At 41.1% G+C, this 18,841-nt stretch overlaps 2 protein-coding genes across 5 annotated transcripts in view; one reads left to right on the forward strand and one right to left on the reverse strand.

Annotated features, from left to right (window-relative positions):
- LOC137536102 (cGMP-dependent protein kinase 2-like) overlaps positions 1–18,841 on the reverse strand; it is an 843,621-nt gene that overhangs the window by 730,734 nt on the left and 94,046 nt on the right. The window lies entirely within an intron of this gene.
- Positions 1–18,841, forward strand: part of LOC137536104 (collagen alpha-1(XIII) chain-like) — a 523,068-nt gene that overhangs the window by 71,906 nt on the left and 432,321 nt on the right. The window contains exon 2 of the mRNA XM_068258151.1: positions 5,152–5,200. The gene's annotated coding sequence lies outside the window, so the exon portion shown is untranslated. The remainder of the gene's footprint in view (positions 1–5,151; positions 5,201–18,841) is intronic.

The following is an 18,841-nucleotide window of genomic DNA, read 5'->3' on the forward strand; positions in this document are numbered from 1 at the left end:
CTATACATTGTTCAGCAAAGCAGAACACGGCTTTCTTTCTAGATAAAAAGTGAAGATATTTACTGCAATGATTAAGAGGATAAAAAGGCTTTTCCAGCTGATGCCTTAAGCCTCGCTTGTCTTTCAAAGAACATTTTGTTTTTCCTGTCCATGTGATGCAGATCAGAATATATAACTATGGCTTCAAGGTTGTGTCAAGTAAAGCTGTCATGAAATATGATTACTAAATAACCAGTAAAGTAAAACTGTTCATTACATTTTATAGCACCTCTGTATTGTATATATTTGAATATAAACCAAAAATGTTAGCTAAAAAACTACCTCTAATAACAAATCTTGGTTTATGTTTTATTAAGCCCACACACCCACACATGACCCGCTGCCTATTGTCCCCATTAGTCAGACCACCAGAGGTTTCCATCCAAATAGGTAGTAACAGCTGAGCAGAACAGTGTGATGGGGGGCTTGTATAGCTGCCAATCCCTCCTTCCACCCATTTTGGCTGTTGCCTCCAGCATCTACTCTAGTACTGTCACTGTGTCTTCTGAGTCATTTGTCTGTGGCCTCAGTGTTCTAGCATTGCCCTGGATTCTCCTCTCCACATGGAGATATCAGTAATAGACCATGAAATCCAAAATGAGGTCAGAACACAGTGACAGCAGCTATTCGATGTGCACTCTGCACACTATAGTATGAAAGATGGGACACTCAGCACGAGGGGGAGGCCCCAGCAGCTGTGGCACTAGTGGGGGACATGGAGAGAATGGGGTTGGAGCATTCCATTTGTCTTTAGTACATTATATAGATGAAACACCAGTGGCTGCAGGACCAGTGGGAGAAGAGACAGCTTGACCCGCAATAGGCCAAACAGGGAATTGCTGGATTCCTGTAAATGACACAGAGCATCACAATTCTCTGGCATTTTTTCCACGTTCTTTAAGACCACCCAAATTCTTTCTTCCATGCTTAATTTCAATACACATTTTTTTTGTACGTTAGCTCATTAATCAAAAAAACAAAAACAAAAAAACCCAGCATACTTTATGTAAAATAGGTGAGAATAAAGATGCTGAACTTGAATAAACTAGGATAAAACTAACATCTTCACAGTGGTAAGGAAGTCACAACAAAATCCTCGTACTGTAGAGTGGATTGTTGCACTAATACCTAATAATAATAATATTGCAATTGAAACAGACTGAGGCCTGGTTCACATTGGGGAAAAAAAAAACAGTTAGTGTAGCGGTCCCTAACGGAGTTGAACGGATCCTATGTTAATCAATAGGATCCATTCACATTGCTACATTCGAATGCATCATTTTGGTCCGTTCTGCTGGGTCTGCAGCAATTTTTACGGATCGACTGATGCATGTAACGATCGGTGTCAGCACACAGAGAGAATCTGATTATTGGCGATCTGCAGTATCGCCAAGAATACAGATATATAACCGATTATTGGCGATCTGTAGAATCACCAATAATACGGATATATCGCTTAGGGCCCTTTTCCACCAGCGCGTTTGCGCTGGCTGAATCGCAAAACCGCAAACCGCTAGCGATTTTACAATCGCTACGGTTTGCTTTTTAACATAGGAATCGCGGTAGGTCATTTCCACTACCGTGATTCGTTTTTGCCGGGAACGCGAACGTGCGGCGGAGCGATATTTGCCGCGATTTTGCTATGCAGTGCATAGCATAGCAAAATCACGGCCACGAACGTCGGGGAATCGCCGGTAATTGCGATTTAGCAATCGCTAGCGTTCAGCGTGAATGCTAGCGATTGCTAGTGGAAAAGGGCCCTAACCTCTGGGCACCCAGCAACGGGAACACAATAAATACAGTAATATCACAAAAGTGTGGAAATATCCACCTCACGGCAATTCCTCAGAGGTGTGGTTACCTCTGAATGGGAACCCCCGTGAGTGAGATCCTCTAACCAGGCAGAGTGAGGAATCTCGACCCCTAGCAGTAATCGTCTGCTTGGGGCAGGCGTCTCGGAGAGGCAAGCCTCAAAGATAACCCTCCAGTGGGAGACGTTTCACTGAACGGAGAAAGGTCAGACAGGCAAGGGTTCGGCAACAGAGATGACGGAAGCAGTACAGGAACAGAAGGCAGAAGAGTAATCGGTAATCAGGCAGAGGTCGGCAACAAGAATCAGATAGGCAGAGGTACAATAGCGTAGAGAGAGAGAGTAGTCAAGGATAGCTGGAGTCAAAACACAGATACAATACCAAATACAATCCTAACTAAGGTGTGAAATCCTTAGTATCAACACCAGGGTACTGAGCTAAGGTCTGAGCGCTAACACGAGTGTATTCACGACAGCAGACAACTTGCTACTGACAGGCAAGTTGTATTTGTAGCTAGAGAGCTACTCAGCGCCGCCCCCAGAGCCCAACCAATCAGGGACTCTCCTGATGTCAGCTGACAGGAGAATCAGCTGATCCTCCTACGTAGGAGGTAAGAGTCCTGTCTCCTTGCGCCCGCACTGTGGGACCCGCCGCCGTGTCGCTAGTGGCGGCGGCGCCCGCCCTGCTCTGTGCCGGCGGTTCCGTGAGCTGAACGGAAACCACCGGCTGAGATGCGGAGGCCGCCGCCACGCTGCCCTGCGCGGCGGCTCCGCTATTGTTTACAATGCATCGCATTGATCGTGCGCTAACAGATCAGAAGGGTCAGGGAACAGTTTTTACACGGATCAGTTTTTCATCTGTGCCAGCGTGAACAGGGCCTTATTCACAGCATGCAAATACTGCTGCCAATTCTTAGCCCAATAAATGGTATTCAGGTAACGTATATGGGTTTTTTCGGACTCCTTAATCACTTCCAGCATAGTGTAACGTGCAAAAAAAAGAGCTGCGTCAAATTTTAGTGCTGATCTTATACAACGCACATAGAGCCTGATCCAATTCACTTTTTCTCCTACGTTTTCTCCTAGATGGTCATTTTTCATCTTCTTTCTAAAGAGCTTTTCAGCACTCTGCAATTGAAAAAGGTGTTTGAGTTCTATCAAAATTATTCTGAGTATTTTCTTGCTTGCTGGTGGCTTAAAATGCACGTTACTGATGAGCTGTGAAAATTCACCTAGGAAAAAACTTAGGAGGAAAAAAAAATGGATTGAGGCCATTTTGTGAATTTGGCTTTACTAACCCACCTCTAACAAATAAACCGACTGTATGAAGTGAACTTTGAATTGTCTTTGCCTTGACCAAAGTATCTCTTTGAATGATGGTTGGGGACTGTCTGAATATTCACCTCAGAAGAAATGGATTCAAAAGCCAGGAGAATGCCCTTCTGTTTTATACTAAGCTAACAGTTAGAATTTCCTCCAGAAAGGATTATTCATATCCTGGATACAATAACAGACATTTTAGATTGTGTTTTGTATTTTTGAAACCTGTTGTAAACACATACTACATTGCTGTTAGGGAGGAAAAAGGAAAGCCAAGGTGAGGTAAACCTACGTTGTATCCAAGAATCTGTTCTATTCTGTCAGAAATTGGATCCCTTTGCCTGTCAGACAGAAACATGTGTTCTTGCAATTGCACTTCATCACTTACAGAGTGAACGGTAGCACAGTATTCGGTGTTGTCTTAAAACCAGGTACCCCCGTCTCCTGTATCAGTGCATGTGACAGAGAAGAAAGATAGTTTTTATGTGTGACTGTATTGTTCAGTCACAATTATTGCTGAATAGTCACGTTTGTTAGGTCGTTAGATTTAGCAAACCCTACATCTCTGGTTGAAACCTGGGATCAAAGTGCAAAAAACCTTATACAATATATTGTTTTTTAAACATTATAAGGAAAATTTTATATAAAAATAATCGTCAGACATAAAAACTAAAAGTGTATATTTCTAGTGATTTTGTCTGTCACAGAAGCCCACTAACACAGCATGCAAATATTGACTTGCTTGCTCTAAACTTAAAGTAAACCCGAGGTGAAAATAAACTGATGAGATAAATAATCATACTTATCCTCCTTTTTTTTTTTTTGCTGCCCCTGCTCAGTGGCCGCCTATTAAGTGCCCCAGAGTAAAAATACATGAACTACTGACAATTTACTATCTCTTATCTGTTCTCAGAAGTTGTATTCTGCCAGGAAAACTTTTATGACTGTAATTAGCTTGTCAGTGATGTGTACTATATTCCCGACAAACTACGGAAAAGACAAAAGCGGTCACTTCCATATCAAAAAAATTAACTTTTTCAGGCAGCAAAATAAAACAAGTAAAACAGCCTGATTATTATATCTATACAGTATCATATATTATATTTATTATATATTATAATATACTATATATATTATATGTTTTGCACTGTACATACACATGTTTAGCTCACCATGTCACGTCTCCTAGGATACACTTTAAATCCTTGCCTCAAAAATGAGTACTTTCTACTAGGGAATGAGGCTATTGGCGAAGTTCTGTCAAGTGATGACATGTGAAAAACAAGAAAAAGAAAGAGTTGTTTAAATAGGGTTGCCAAAAATAGTGCCCCAAAAATATATGTAACCATCTTTTTTTCTACCACATTTTTCTCTTTTTACATGGTCTGGGGTCCGTTGCCTAACTGCAGGAACTGTACAGCGCCAGCTGGAGTTGTTTTTTTGTTGTTGTTTTTTTAACTACAGTAACAAGCTTATCTCAGCATGCAAATAAAAGAAAGATTTCTATTTCGGATAAGATAAAAACACTGTGACCTGAAGATAATTGAATCTTTTCCTTCCCCCTCGCCCTGTTGAAGTGTTTATGCTAGGCACACACAATGAGATTTTCCGGCAAATTTACTGCCAGATAGATTATTTCCAATGTGTCCAATCTGATTTCCAATCAATTTTCCATAGAAGTGAATGCAAAATTGATCAGATAATGGATTGGAAATCAGATCAGACATGTTGGAAATAATCGATCAGGCAGTAAATCTGCCAGAGAATCTCATTGTGAGTACTGGCCATTAAATAATGATGATATAACCCCCTTTTCTGGTGATGTTTGCTGTGGGAGGGACAGCAAGCTGTGGCAGTAGGAAAGGAAAATTAACACTGAGCTGGGTCAGAAAAAAAGGAAAAGGGCAGAAGTGATATCACGATTTGCATCACAGTAGAACAGTAGATTGAAACCAGTAGAAATATTTTCTTCTTTTTTTCAGATCACATTTCTCCTAAATCTGACAATGAACACTAAAAACAACAGGATAGGTAAGCGACAATAAGTTCTTATTGGATGATTTCTTTTATTTTTTTTCTGTTAACATGGCATCTCATCACACTTTAATGATCAGGTCATGTTCTTGTACACTTCACTAGTGGATAATGTAAATCTGGACTATATATAAAAGGCAAGTGTAGTGGTGTCTTTCTTGTTCCTGATATACCCAGATTAGGTCATTTGGGCCACATAAAGAAATGGATTTCCAACTTATCAATGAGAAGTGGGCACAATTGATAGCTGAAGGCAGACTGAAGGTCAGTACTTTTGGTGGGAGAGACTAGCAATTATTTCTGAATGAATAATCTTTTGTGGTAGCATTCCCTTAAATTGCTATCACTAGTGTTGCTGTCTGAATTTGGGTTAAAGTCAAATGTGTCAAGAATATCTGTCATTCACTTCAGTCAGAGGTGGACAATCGGGATGTTCATAGAAAAAATCTGACATGCTTGGTGAGCTATACCAAAAAGCAATTTGTCCAACACAGCAACTCACCAGTGGCCAGGGATAAGCTGGATGAAGCAGGAGGATTCTGCTCACCTTCCCATAGGGATATGGTGTTTCATTTGGATGCCCAGTACCTAAGTTAATGGAAGGTGTCTGTGTTCAAGAAACTAAATTCCGAAACATGCTAAAACTCTTGGGTTGATGAAGCAAATGATCAAAATTCTACTTGTAAGAATTACAAGTTATTGTTATTGCTCAGGGTTAGTTACTGCAGTTATGCAGTTATTGTTAGGGAATAAGGTAGGGGGACGTTACCATTTCACGGTTAGAAATGTAAAGTAGGTTATCAAGAATTCTGTTTGTTAGGAGCCACAATAGTTGCTTAAGCTTCCCATGGCTGCTGATGCACAATATTCAATAGAAGCTGCAGTAGAAGTGTTTGACCCATGCTACTGCTGGTCACTAGTGTGTCTCCAATAAAGTCTGTCTTCGACTTAAACAAATCTGCTGAGATCTGGGTGACAGCATTGGCTCATCAAGCTTAATGTTTCAGTGTATACTTATATGTTACCATGGGTACTTATCCGTTAGCCGGGCGCATCCGGCAGGTGGCGCTGTTGTAGCGAATTTCATTCATGCTTAGTTAACGTTAGTGCTGTGTGAATGGAAGCGCCGCAGGTGGCGCTAATTACATTGATACGGCACATAACAATAACAGCGTTAATGGGAACTAATATGTATTTCAAGTGGCCGGAACTGTTACTTAATGCAATTAAAATGAAGGCGGCGGCAATTTAACAGATGAAGCCGCCGCCTTCGTCTGTTCTTCGTCTTCTTCTCCCACTTTGCCCTCCTCTGGCTTCTATACAATGCTGGCAGCCTGCGGGGACATGCGTCTCCCCCCAGAGTCGTTCGTCGCGGAAGGGAATCCTGTTTGTTTTCTTGCGACGAACGACTCTGGGGGGAGACGCATGTCCCCCCCCAGCTGCCAGCATTGTATAAAAGCCAGAGGAGGGCAAAGGGGGAGAAGAAGACGAAGAACAGACGAAGGCGGCGGCTTCATCTGTTACATTGCCGCCGCCTTCATTTTAATTGCATTAAGTAACAGTTCCGGCCACTTGAAATACATATTAGTTCCCATTAACACTGTTATTGTTATGTGCCGTATCAATGTAATTAGCGCCACCTGCGGCGCTTCCATTCACACAGCACTAACGTTAACTAAGCATGAATGAAATTCGCTACAACAGCGCCACCTGCCGGATGCGCCCGGCTAACGGATAAGTACCTTACCATGTTTTAATGTACAGGCTACATACAAAAAGTCCTAATCCATCACTGCTGCTGGCCACCCATGTTTGTCTTGTAGCATGGAACTGAGACAGTGGCAGAAGACAGAAGGCACCTGGGAAGATCTTCCTCAGAACTTGTCTCAATCAGAGCAGAGGCAAGGGCCTTTGGGGAGGTCTTCCTGAAAATGTTAGAGATTTAGTTCTATGGTTTATTTATTAAACCTTTTTTTTGCCCCTGCCTCTGTGTTAAAATATGGCATTTTTATTTTCTGTAGGAAGATCACTCAAAAGACTTTCTTACAAGTACAAAGAAAACCGCTTATTTTCCACTGCCACAGTTGAAATAAAACTTTTCTGGAGCAGTCTAATGATTAGCCAAATATTGAACATCATGAAAAATGATGACCTGATATTTCTTTAAAAAACGTTTTATGGGATGCAGGTGATGCATACCAATCAAGATATTTAAATAAAAAAAATGTTGCCAAGTAAAGTCTGCCTTGTACTCAAAAGGCCTTTCTGTTGAGAGTACCAGAAATAAGTGATACTGTGACCGTGTGTACATTACAACAACCCCATACAAACTGAAGGATTTTTATATTTCCCCAGTAACCCAAAGGCATGCAATGGCCCACCCCTCCATTGTGCATATATATTTTCTTTCTTTTCTTACATAGCAAGACATACATCTAGTGGTCGTTCCGTGCATCAGTGCATTACCAACCATGCAGATTTTTTTCCCCCATTTATTTTAGTATTGTGTAGATTTGGGATCTTACAAATCCAGATTAGTCCAACTTGTTTTACCAAACAGCCATTTTCCCCAGTAGTGGGGTATAATTATGCAATGCAAGCTAATCAGCAATAATAAAAAAAATACTATGCGACAACAGCAGCAATTGTCCATTAAACCTCTATCAATTGCACATCTGGTATCTTTTGTGCTAAAAATGAAAAATGGCAATACGCATTTTTAATGTCTTACTATTTATAGACACCATGATATGCAAAAACTTATCCCATTTCATATTGCCCCTGCTATTTTCTGCTATTTGCATGCATTCTTTCATACTGGTTCTTGAAGAAAAACAATATTTCATAAAGGGAATCTGAATAAACACAAACAATTTTAAACATGTATTCAACCAACAGTTGTTCAAGTTTAGTACTTATGTAACCCATTAAAACATTTTTCCCATAAATTAGGATGTCCATAGGCATCAGTAGGGCAGGGCAGGGCTCTCCCTCCTTTTGTGTTTGGAATTTATTACACATTTATTCATATTAATTTTGTCATGTAAAATTACCAATTTTGTATTTTGTACCAACTCTGTATTTCATACATGGGTGTATACCATTGTCCGTATTATTTTGTACCCCATGTTTGTTTCATACTTTGTAGAGCACCATGGAATATGTTGGCACTTTTAATATCAATAATAATAATCAGTAATTGCAGGTAAAGGCTTCTTATTTTTTGATATCACTCTTTGAGGACACTATTGAGAAATATTTAGTTGCACAACTGCTGTAATCCCTACACTCTGACAGGTTTTCATAGCTGAACAACATACTTGCTCCAGGTTACACCATTCCACTGGGTTAAAATCAGGATGTTGACTTGGACAATCTAAAAACATCTTTTTTCCTCCTTAGCTATTCATATGTAGATTTGTTTTTTGTATTGTGCATTACAGTTGCATAACCCAATTACACTTCATTGCATGTTTAAATGACCACATCATCTCCTTAGCAATTTTCTGGTGCTGTGCAGAATTTATAGTTCTTCAAGTGTATATTACCTCACTAACCCCTCCTGGTACTTCCATCTAAGAAATATATGCTAAATTAGTCCCTTCCACACACAAGAGGCTAATCCCATCAGCAACATGCAACTCTGAGACCTATCAAAAACAGGCTGGCACCTCCTCCAATCCCTACTGGGTGCTAATTACCAAGAGGAACCAGTTCAAAATAGTAAGCCTCTCGAACAAAGTTTTACATAGGTTGTCTCCTCCATAAATTTCCACACAACTGTTTGGATACCCTCTCATCAGACATTGGCCTCAATTCACTAAGATCATGCTAGAGATAATAAGGCAAGAGAAAACTTACCTCAACACGTGAGAGAGTTATCTTACCTCTTCATTCCTTAAGTTACCTCTTCTGTAATTAATTTACCTCCTCTGTAGTTAATTTACCTCCTCTGTAGTTAATTTAACTCCTCTGTAGTTATTTTCACATGCAGCTAATTAACAGCCTGTCTAACTCTGGAGTTATTTTAAGGATTGGAGAGTTAATTTAAAGACAGAAGAGTTAACTTTAGGCTTGCCTGAGGTAAAATGTTTCCTGAATACTACATGCCTTATCACCATGGTAACAACTCTAGAAGAGTTATTAAAGACAGGAGATAAGTTTAGTGAATTGAGGCCTATGTCTGATACTTTGATCACCGCCGGCCATTACACCTGCTGCTGCGCCCACCATATTTTCCATCAGTCTGCCACTTTTGCTCTACTGTAGGGGTCCACTGTCAGATTGGGTCAGGCATGGTGTGCCCCTATGTAAATGAAAGTGATAGATACAAGTCCATCTGAAGCACCAACCGTGGCACAATAGCGATATTACGCTACCGCTCGTGAAAGGGTGAAAGCTACACTGTGTGAGCTGGCACTAGCCCCACCCCCACTGGTGCTGGGCCCTGCATCCTCTTCCCCCACCCCCCTAATGTTGGTCTCAGCACCTCCAGTGCCCTGGTTCAGGTCCATTTTTTGACTCACCCATAGGACCGCCAGCACACTGGGAAAAAAGGTGTGGGGGAGGCGACACATGAGCGATTGGGAAAAAGGATTGGAAAGGGTCAATCCAGGTTTAACCCATATGTCCAAAACCACATTTAGAAAGCAGTTTCTTTCTTACTATGCTTATATGAATTTTTTAATTTATTTTTTTAAGATGTATTTCTTACTGTAAAATTATTAGCATTGACATTTGCTAATGCTATGGTTTGGATGCTGTAATTTCTTGGATCCCTGGATCAACAGGGATATGTGAAGGAGCAGGCTGGAGTTGTACTTTATTTTCTGGTTGAACTCGATGGACACATGTTTTTTTTTTTCAACCCAGATAACTATGTAACCTTATAATACATGCCTAAAAATGTTTGCAGTTTTGTCTAGCAGTGGATTGGTGGTCCCAAGATTGCAGAAATGAACCTCTTTCAGACCAAAACATTTTCAACAAATTGTTTCTCATCTTTTCTGAAATTTCTATTGATTAACATCCCTGCAGAGATCTGGTGACCTCTGTATTCTCATTGTAAGGTTTAGTATATAGGGCGGCTTCTATTGAACAAGGCTGATAACAATTATTCCTGGATCTGTTCAGACAGCTGACAGTAATTATCAGATACTTTCTCACATGTGTGACAGGTCAATTCCTTGAGGCAGGGAACACACTTGCAGGGCCGTTTTCCCCTGCGTTTCCCAGGTTTCCGTCGGGTTTTGCGGTCTCGTCTAACGCGTGCGTTTTTCCGCGTGCGTTTCTGCGTTTCTGCGTTTGCATGGCATGTAGTGTCATGCAATGTGCGGAAAAAAGCAGAAAACTGTGCGGCTACAAAACGCGGAAAAAAACGCGAACGCAAACGCGCACAAACGCATGCGGCGCAGCGTTTCCCGAGCTAGGCTATTATTTTCAATAGCCTCTAAAATCGTGCGCGTTTTGCCGTTCGCGGCAAAACGCGCAGAAACGCATGTAGTGTGTTCCCTGCCTGAATGATGTAAAGATTTACAATTATTCATTTACTCTGGTGGATTTTATCTAACAGTACGTTTTGTCAAAAGCATCAAATACATCCAGTATAAAAAAATGCAGAAAAAAACACCGAGTTGCCAGCTGGGTACAGATATTAGTGCTACATATATTAATATTTCCCTTTTGCCAAACATAAGAATGCACTGATAGGAGCTTAGCTGAGTTAAAGTTTGCGCTGGTAAGAGTTTGTGGCAGAGTTTGTATGACGTTACTCAGGGGGTCAAGAATAGGGTTATGCAGCAGCAATCAATTTTGGCTAGTGATAGACTAATTAGAGGTTAAGGTTAACAGCAATTAATGGTAAAACAAATATGTGCTGAGGTTAAAGGATTGATATTGTGTTTATTTATAATGTTAATAACTTCATAGGTATGCCACTACCTGTCTTGCAAAAGAGCTCACAATTGTATACCTACTATAGTCACAGCCTAATGTCCTTACCTATAAATCCAGTTTTTCAGGAAATCTATTAACTTATCAGTAGGCGTTTTTTGGGGAAGTGGGAGGAAACTAGAGAGCCCAAAGGAAACCCACAAGGAAACACTGGATGAACAAACACACTCCATGCAGACAGTGTCATGGATGATAGTTAGACATGGGTAGATGTTTGGTGCTCAAGTTACAGTAGGGGCGAGGGGGAGAAAAGTGTAAAACTATGGAATCTACATTACAGCCTTGGTGCTGTTACCTCTGTACTAAGCTGGATGGTTAAGACTCATAACTGGGAAGAACATAAATGTATGAAAAAAAACACCAGGAAGGGGAGCAATGTTTGATGTCACAGCTTGCATATAGCACTTGTTGTCTTTTTTAGCTGCTAAGGTCAACTTAAACAAGATATAAGGAGAGAAACAGAGCGCTCCGATAGTGCGTTACCACTTTTAATAAAATCACACGCAAAAATGTATACACTTACAGTGTATGCGCAAAAGTTGCGCATATAGGAGGCCACCGGCGAGTCCCCTCAGCTTCCTGTGCCTGGCCAGGGCAAACAGGATCCGTGCAGATGGTGGGCAGGTAACGGAGAAGGACAACCGCCGGCTCGGAATCCTCACGGCAAGCCGTCTGACGTCACTACGCGTTTCGGCGCTTTAGCCACGCCTTCTTCGGGTGACGCGACGGCTGGACGGCTGCCGTTTTTCTAGAGGAGCATTACTTGTAGACCCGCCTGGTGGGGCGGGGCAAGGCGCTCTGTGTCAAGATTTAAAACTTAATAAAGTTTAATTAAAAATTCGTAAAAGATTTCTAGCGCTAGGATCAACACTTTGAAGGTCAACTTAAACGCCTGACAATTTGTTTTTAACCTCAACTGAGTAGATGTCAATAACTTCTTTATTCTACACTTATGTCATGCAATAAATGAGTGACTGTTTAACACAAAACTGTTATCTCTAGGGTTAGCTTGACATGTACACAGCTCCTTCCATAATTACTCCTTTAAAAATGCAGAAGCACAATAAAGTCATCCATAGACTGGAAAAAAAAAGTATCTATGCATGCATGTAGAGCAAACCCCCTATTTACTGACACCTAATCGGCTTACTGCTCTTTGAAGATATTTAAATTTAAAGAGGAACTGTCACGAAAATCTTAAAATTTAAAACACATATAAATAAGACGTACATTTCTCCCAGAGTAAAATGAGCCATACATTACTTTTCTCCTATGCTGCTGTCACTTACAGTAAGTAGTAGAAATCTGACATTACGACAGATTTTGGCCTAGTGTCACAAAATGCATCTGCTGGCGAATTTCCTGAACTATTGATGAACTTCCTCCATTTCGCAAGCAGATGTCATCTGTGTCCTCAGAGTTTGAAACTGCTGGAAGTATCCTCTGCCACCAGCAGAGGTCTCACTCACAAGAACTGTTATTGTAGATTTAATGAGGGCAGCTCTGTGATCACCTGGACTCTGTCATCTGACTTATTTGGACACTATTTAAGCTGCCTTTACAGACCACTCTGTGCTAGCTCATCAAAGTCAGTTCCTGATCCTGAGTCCTAGCCTTCCTGTCTTGCTCAGCTTTGTATCTGTAATTATCGTGTTTGACCTGTTTTCTGTATTTGACTAACCCTTTGCCTAGCGATTGTATCTTGTTTGTATCTCTGGTTTGACCCTGCATGTATGACGTTCCGTTGCCTGCCGATTATAATTCTGATGCTCTGCCTTTGTATATAATGTATATGATTCTCATGTGTATATAGTAGTCAGGTCTGGGGTTCAGTGTGCACACTATTGTTTTGCTTGGATACCTTTGCATATTATCCTATATGCAGGGGGTCCATAGCATCTGCAATACCTGATAGATTCTGCTTATGTGTTAGATTCCAGTTGCACCATTGCTTATATTACTGGCCTGACGTCTGCATGATTCTCTGCATAAACTGAATACTAATTGTTTATGCATCCTGATAGAGTAATTCTCTGCATAAACTTAATGCTAATTGTGCACGCATTCTGATGGTCAGATTCTCTGCATAAACTTATCTTGTTTATGCGTCCTGTTTGTTTGATTCTCTGCATGATCTTAATGCTGTTTGTTTGTAAGCTGTGTAACTGTTTTGTTGCATAACTCTGTGCATGAACTTAATGTGCAACATTTATGCTGATTACAATAAATCTTTATGTTTATTCCTTTAATTACAGTCTCAGTGTTTCTTGCATACTGACAGAGCAATCTTCCTTGCGATTCCCTTGCATTGCACACCAATGCAACAGAATCATGACACCTAGTCCATCTCTTCATGAGGAATTCTCAGCATGGCCTTTATTCATTATGAAGACATTCCCTGAAAATGATTAATACAAAGATGCTGGCCAGTCTCCCTGCTCGATGCACACTATTTTGGCAGTTGGACGGAGCAACAGCCATTCACTAAGTGCTTTTAAAAATAAAGAAAACCCTGAGAATCCCCCTATGAGAAGATGGGCTAGTCCAAAATCTGTTGGTAATGTCGGATTTCTACTACCTACTGTAAGTGACAGCAGCATAGGAGAAAAGTAATTTTTGACTCATTTTACTCTGGGAGAAATGTACTTTTTATTTGTATCTGTTTTAAATGTTAATATTTTCGCAACAGTTCCTCTTTAAAGGACACCTGAAGTGAGAAGGGTATGGAGGCTGCAATATGTATTTCCTTTTACACAATACCAGTTCCCTGGCTGTCCTGCTGATCTCTTTGGCTGTACTATTGTCTGAATTGCATGCCTAAAACAAGCACACAGCTAATGCAGTCAGATTTCAATCAGAAACATCCGATCTGCATATGCTTGTTCAGGGTTGATGGCTATGCCTATAAAGCTACATACACACGGGCTACAACTGTCGTCGCAACCACGTGGCACGCGCGTGTTGCGGCGACAGGTCGCCTGTGTGTATGGCGCATGCGCCCTGAACCGTCGCTACTCAGAGCTGTCGCCGGGCGATTGGCGATAGTTGCCGCCGCAACTGTCGCTAGTCCGTGTGTGTATGTGGACTAGCGACAGCAACCCATAGGCAATACACGGAGCTTCTGGCGGGGGGGAGGAACATCGGCGACAGCTTCCGTCGCATCACTAATCCCTCTTCCGCCGTGTGTATGCGGATGGACCTGGCGACGAGCTGTCACCGATCTGTTGCACACACGACCAGCTTTATTTGTAGCTCGTGTGTACCCACCATTAGAGGCAGGGGATCAGCAGGACAGCCAGGCAATCTGTATTGCAGTAGGAGAACAGAGGCGCCAGCAGAATAAAAGTGGATAAAACCTTTAAAATTTGATAGGAGGAAGTGGTGGGCAGACACGAAAGACTGTCAGAATTTCAGCAATAGCAGGTGTAGCGCCTCAGTGCCTTTAGGCAATCTGTATTGTTTAAAAAGGAAATGACTATGTAGGTGTTCATACCCCTCACACTTCAGGTGTGCTTTGCTTTGATTAGGATATAGCAGAATGTCCCACCTTGTAAAAGCATGGGTTAATTAAAGGAGATACACTTCAAAGAGTAATGTTGTTTCACTATAACCACTTGGAACATCCAATCGGGTGCACGAGAATGTAAAAAGCTGAAATATTATTATTAATTTATAAAGAAATAGCCTTATTCAGTTTTGAAGAAACTCTTAGGTAGTTTAAAGACAGAAAGAAGCACACAACTCTAAATAAAGTCTGCAATAAAAAGTTAACAATAATAATCAAAAACATAAAAAATAAATAAGTTTCCTTCTGGTAGATGTTGCTCTTGATTTATGAAGATTTTTGTTTTATTATGGTCAGTATTTCAGAAACCAATGTGTTTCTGATTAGTAAGAAACAACTATAATTTCGACAATAAAGCCAACATCTGCCATGTACACCGTACAGCTTTAACAAAGAGTAATGGAAAATAAGAAATGTTATACCCGACATGTGAATTTTGCTAGGCGCCAGCTATATCAATTTATCTTCATGCAGGAGAATTATTTATATTTATCACCAAACTCTGTTCACAAGTTGAAGCCTATTTGCATGGTATGTAATTATTTACATTAGGAAGTGAGCACAAATCAGATCTTTGACACTAACAGTAGGTCTCTAATTTAGAAAATGCATATTTTAATATGGTACTGAGTGACATGTAGACACTGTTTACTGACTCAAAGTTTGTTTAGTAATGGAGATTGATGGGCATAGTTTAATGCAAATTCTGTCTCCAAGCTGGCACTGACTTCAAGGAGAGGTGCCCACTACCTGTGGGGTGCCTCCAGGGAGCCTATTACTACCAAGAGATCATTATGTCTTATTCAGTGTTCCTAAAAATGCAGCTGATCCGGAAGCCTGTGGTGGTATATATTATCACGCTACTACACACAGTTTGTATTTAGGTGCTAGGCGCCAGTTAAGATTAACAACAAAGGTCTATTAATATTATGAGTAAATTAATGTTCTATCAACAGATATTTGTAACCATAAACATTTTCTATCTTTAGTAATGTGTACAATAATTTATATAAATTTATAGAGTGCTGACTGGGAAAATGACTTGAACTAAAAACGCTTTTTATGTGTAAATTTGGTTTTATTACAGTTAGGGACGGTTTCCACTAGGAGCTGCAGCCGTTTCTGATTTGGCCACAGCTCTTGTACTGCTGCGAAGCCGCAGCCCAAATCACTAAGCCGTGCCATGCATGCTATAGGGCTTCGAGTGCATGTTGCAGGAATAAGGATGGGCAGCCCATTGTAGGTATATGCAGTGTTTCCCCGCCCCTCTCATATAGTATGCTGATCTGCTCCAAATTCAACCCTAGTGGAAACAGGTTTTAATAAACAAGTGAGGTGCCCTACATTGCACAGGAAAGCCAATAAGACTCCATACCTCCATCCACTCCATCACCATCTTCTAGACCTTTATGGGTTGTTGAATCCTAGTCTTCTCTTGAACAAGTTTAATTAAGCTCTTGTTACTGTCTTACATATTTTTGGACAGATGTGGAAACAAATTCTGATGAAGAAGCAGCTATGATCATATTGAATGCGCCTTGATATTAAGGGGGCTATCTATTTCACTTTGTAGATAGCACAGTTTATTTGTCTCTTTAAGCTATCTGCCAAGTGTACTGTTTGCTGCTTCCATTGACTTTAGAGCTTGGGAAAATTTTTATCTTTGCTTTAAGCAAAACAAAAATGTGCCTTTTTAAAACAGGAGGTATTTGTCATTATTCAGGTTGGAATGAGCATGTGATGTACTGATCACTGCTGAATATGCAAATCATCTTTTGTTGTCCCTGTAAGCTAACCACACCTCCTGAACTGCTGGAATGCAACAATGTGTCAGCTTCTTAAGGCCCATACACACGTCGGATTTGCGCGAACGACGGGTCGTTTGAACGTTCCGTCGTTCGCACGTTTCCGCATGAAATCCGGCGTGTGTACAGACTATCGTTCGGGAGATAAGACTGGTTACCAACGATCCGCCGGGCGGATCGCTGGTAACCAGTCTTATCTCCCGAACGATAGTCTGTACACACGCCGGATTTCATGCGGAAACGTGCGAACGACGGAACGTTCAAACGACCCGTCGTTCGCGCAAATCCGACGTGTGTATGGGCCTTTAATTGTACAGATTCAGCTGTGATACACCACTCCAACCTGAATAATCACAAATACCTTCTGTTTTAAGAAGGCAAACTTTTGTTTTGCTTAACATTTTAGTAAGAGGGCCTTTTGGTATTTTGTAATCCCTTACACCCTCCTAGGAGTTCTCGTTCACCTTGAGCTTGCTGGGTAATCTGTATCTTTGCTTTAAGTATTTGTTTTGTTCTAAGTAAATCAGAACAAATCATTTGACATCAAGCTTGTGGTATTTTTGTTCCTTTCAATTTTGGGAGCCTGACAAAATGAGGAGAAGATGGAATGGTCAATGAGATGCCAATCATTCCTAGTTTATAAAGGATTGTGCAAATTTTGTATGCAAATTTGTGCAGCTTGAAAATGGACCTAATGAATCACAGCAAGATGGCATATTATTGGTCTGTTTTCAAGCTGAATACATTTGCATATAACATTTGAACAATCCTGTATGAACTAAAAAAAGATTTACATTGCACTGACCACCATCCCTACCCATGAGCTCTGTGAAATCTAATATCTATTTCCCCTGATCTTAAATAATGTATTCTAGAACTATGGTTGCTTTGTTCACAGACCCTGACACAGGGCATTGCTAATTATTTCCTGCAAGTGTGCAGAAAAGCAATTCTCGGCTTTGGTGGCACTCCCTTGCATACAGCATTTTTCATCCCCGCACGGGGAATAGGAAGCCTGGAGGTAAATGATCCTGGAAGCAGCCTATTGCTTCTAAGATCGGCTAAGCATCAGGCAGATGACGGCAAAAAACTTGGACACTCCTGGCAAAAATAATCAAAAACTATTCTTCCCCCAGTAATACCCAAGATTCTAGATAATATGGGCATGGGGGTGTAGAGGTACAGTGGAAATTAAATGTGGTATTTCAAAACTTTTATGAAGATAAGCCTGACTTCTTTGCAACCCAGGCAGACTCAGAAATCTACCTTTCAGAACCTACTCTCCCCACCTCACTCCAGAACAGAAGACTCAGCCAGATGAGTCTCTAACACATACATGTCAAACTCCGGCCCGCGGGCCAAATCAGGCCGTCAGAGTCATTCATTTGGCCCATAAGTGGTTTCCCCACTTTGCATTATGTTTGGCCCACTCTAGACCACCAGAGGAGCTATATTGGAGGTGAAGACCTAGAACACCTGGGAACCATATGGGGAGGGAGGGGGGGGAGCACTAAACTTCAGGGAACTGTATAGGGGAGGGAGGAGGGCCACCTGAGAACTTTACATGGTAGGAAGGTAGCCAGTAGACACTGAGGTTGGCCCGCGACTAGGTCCCAGTGTACAATTTAGGCCCACTTTGTATTTAAGTTTGACACCCCTGCTCTAACACTACAAGAAATCAAGATGACAATTGCAAGCTTCCCAAATAAAAGGCTCCTGGCCTCTATGGAATCCCTATAGAAATGTTTTAAAACTATTTGGATATACTAGCAACCTGTATTCTTCCAAGCATATAATACTGCATTTAAAGCTGGCTGTCTCCCCCTTCCATGAGGGAAGCGCTCATTGTGGTTGTACCTAAACCTGGCAAGAACCCAGTCCTATCAACCAATTTCAGCGCTTCCGGAAGATGTTAAAATATTGGCCAAGATTCTGGCCATTAGGCTAAATACAGTTATTTTATTATTCTTATTCACCCTTATCAAACTGGATTCATGCCAGGGAAGGATACAGCTATCAACATTTGATGAATAATGGCTCATTTTCAATGTTAGCATACTAACCTGGATCAGAGGACCTTGGTCTCCATGAACATTGCCTTTAACACCATAGAGTGGTCACACCTTCAGGCGATACTCACTAGGTTTGGTCTGGGGAAAAACTTTACCAAATTGGTGCAAATATTATATACACTGACACATCTGCACGCATCTCTACCAATTAATGAGTGTTGTTTGGCAGGGGTACCTATCAAGGTTTCTTTTTGTCCTCTCTCCTATATGCACTTGCTGCGGAGCCCTTAGTCTGTTACATTAG

Source organism: Hyperolius riggenbachi, chromosome 10 (genome assembly GCF_040937935.1).
Source record: "Hyperolius riggenbachi isolate aHypRig1 chromosome 10, aHypRig1.pri, whole genome shotgun sequence".
Lineage (NCBI taxonomy): Eukaryota > Metazoa > Chordata > Amphibia > Anura > Hyperoliidae > Hyperolius > Hyperolius riggenbachi.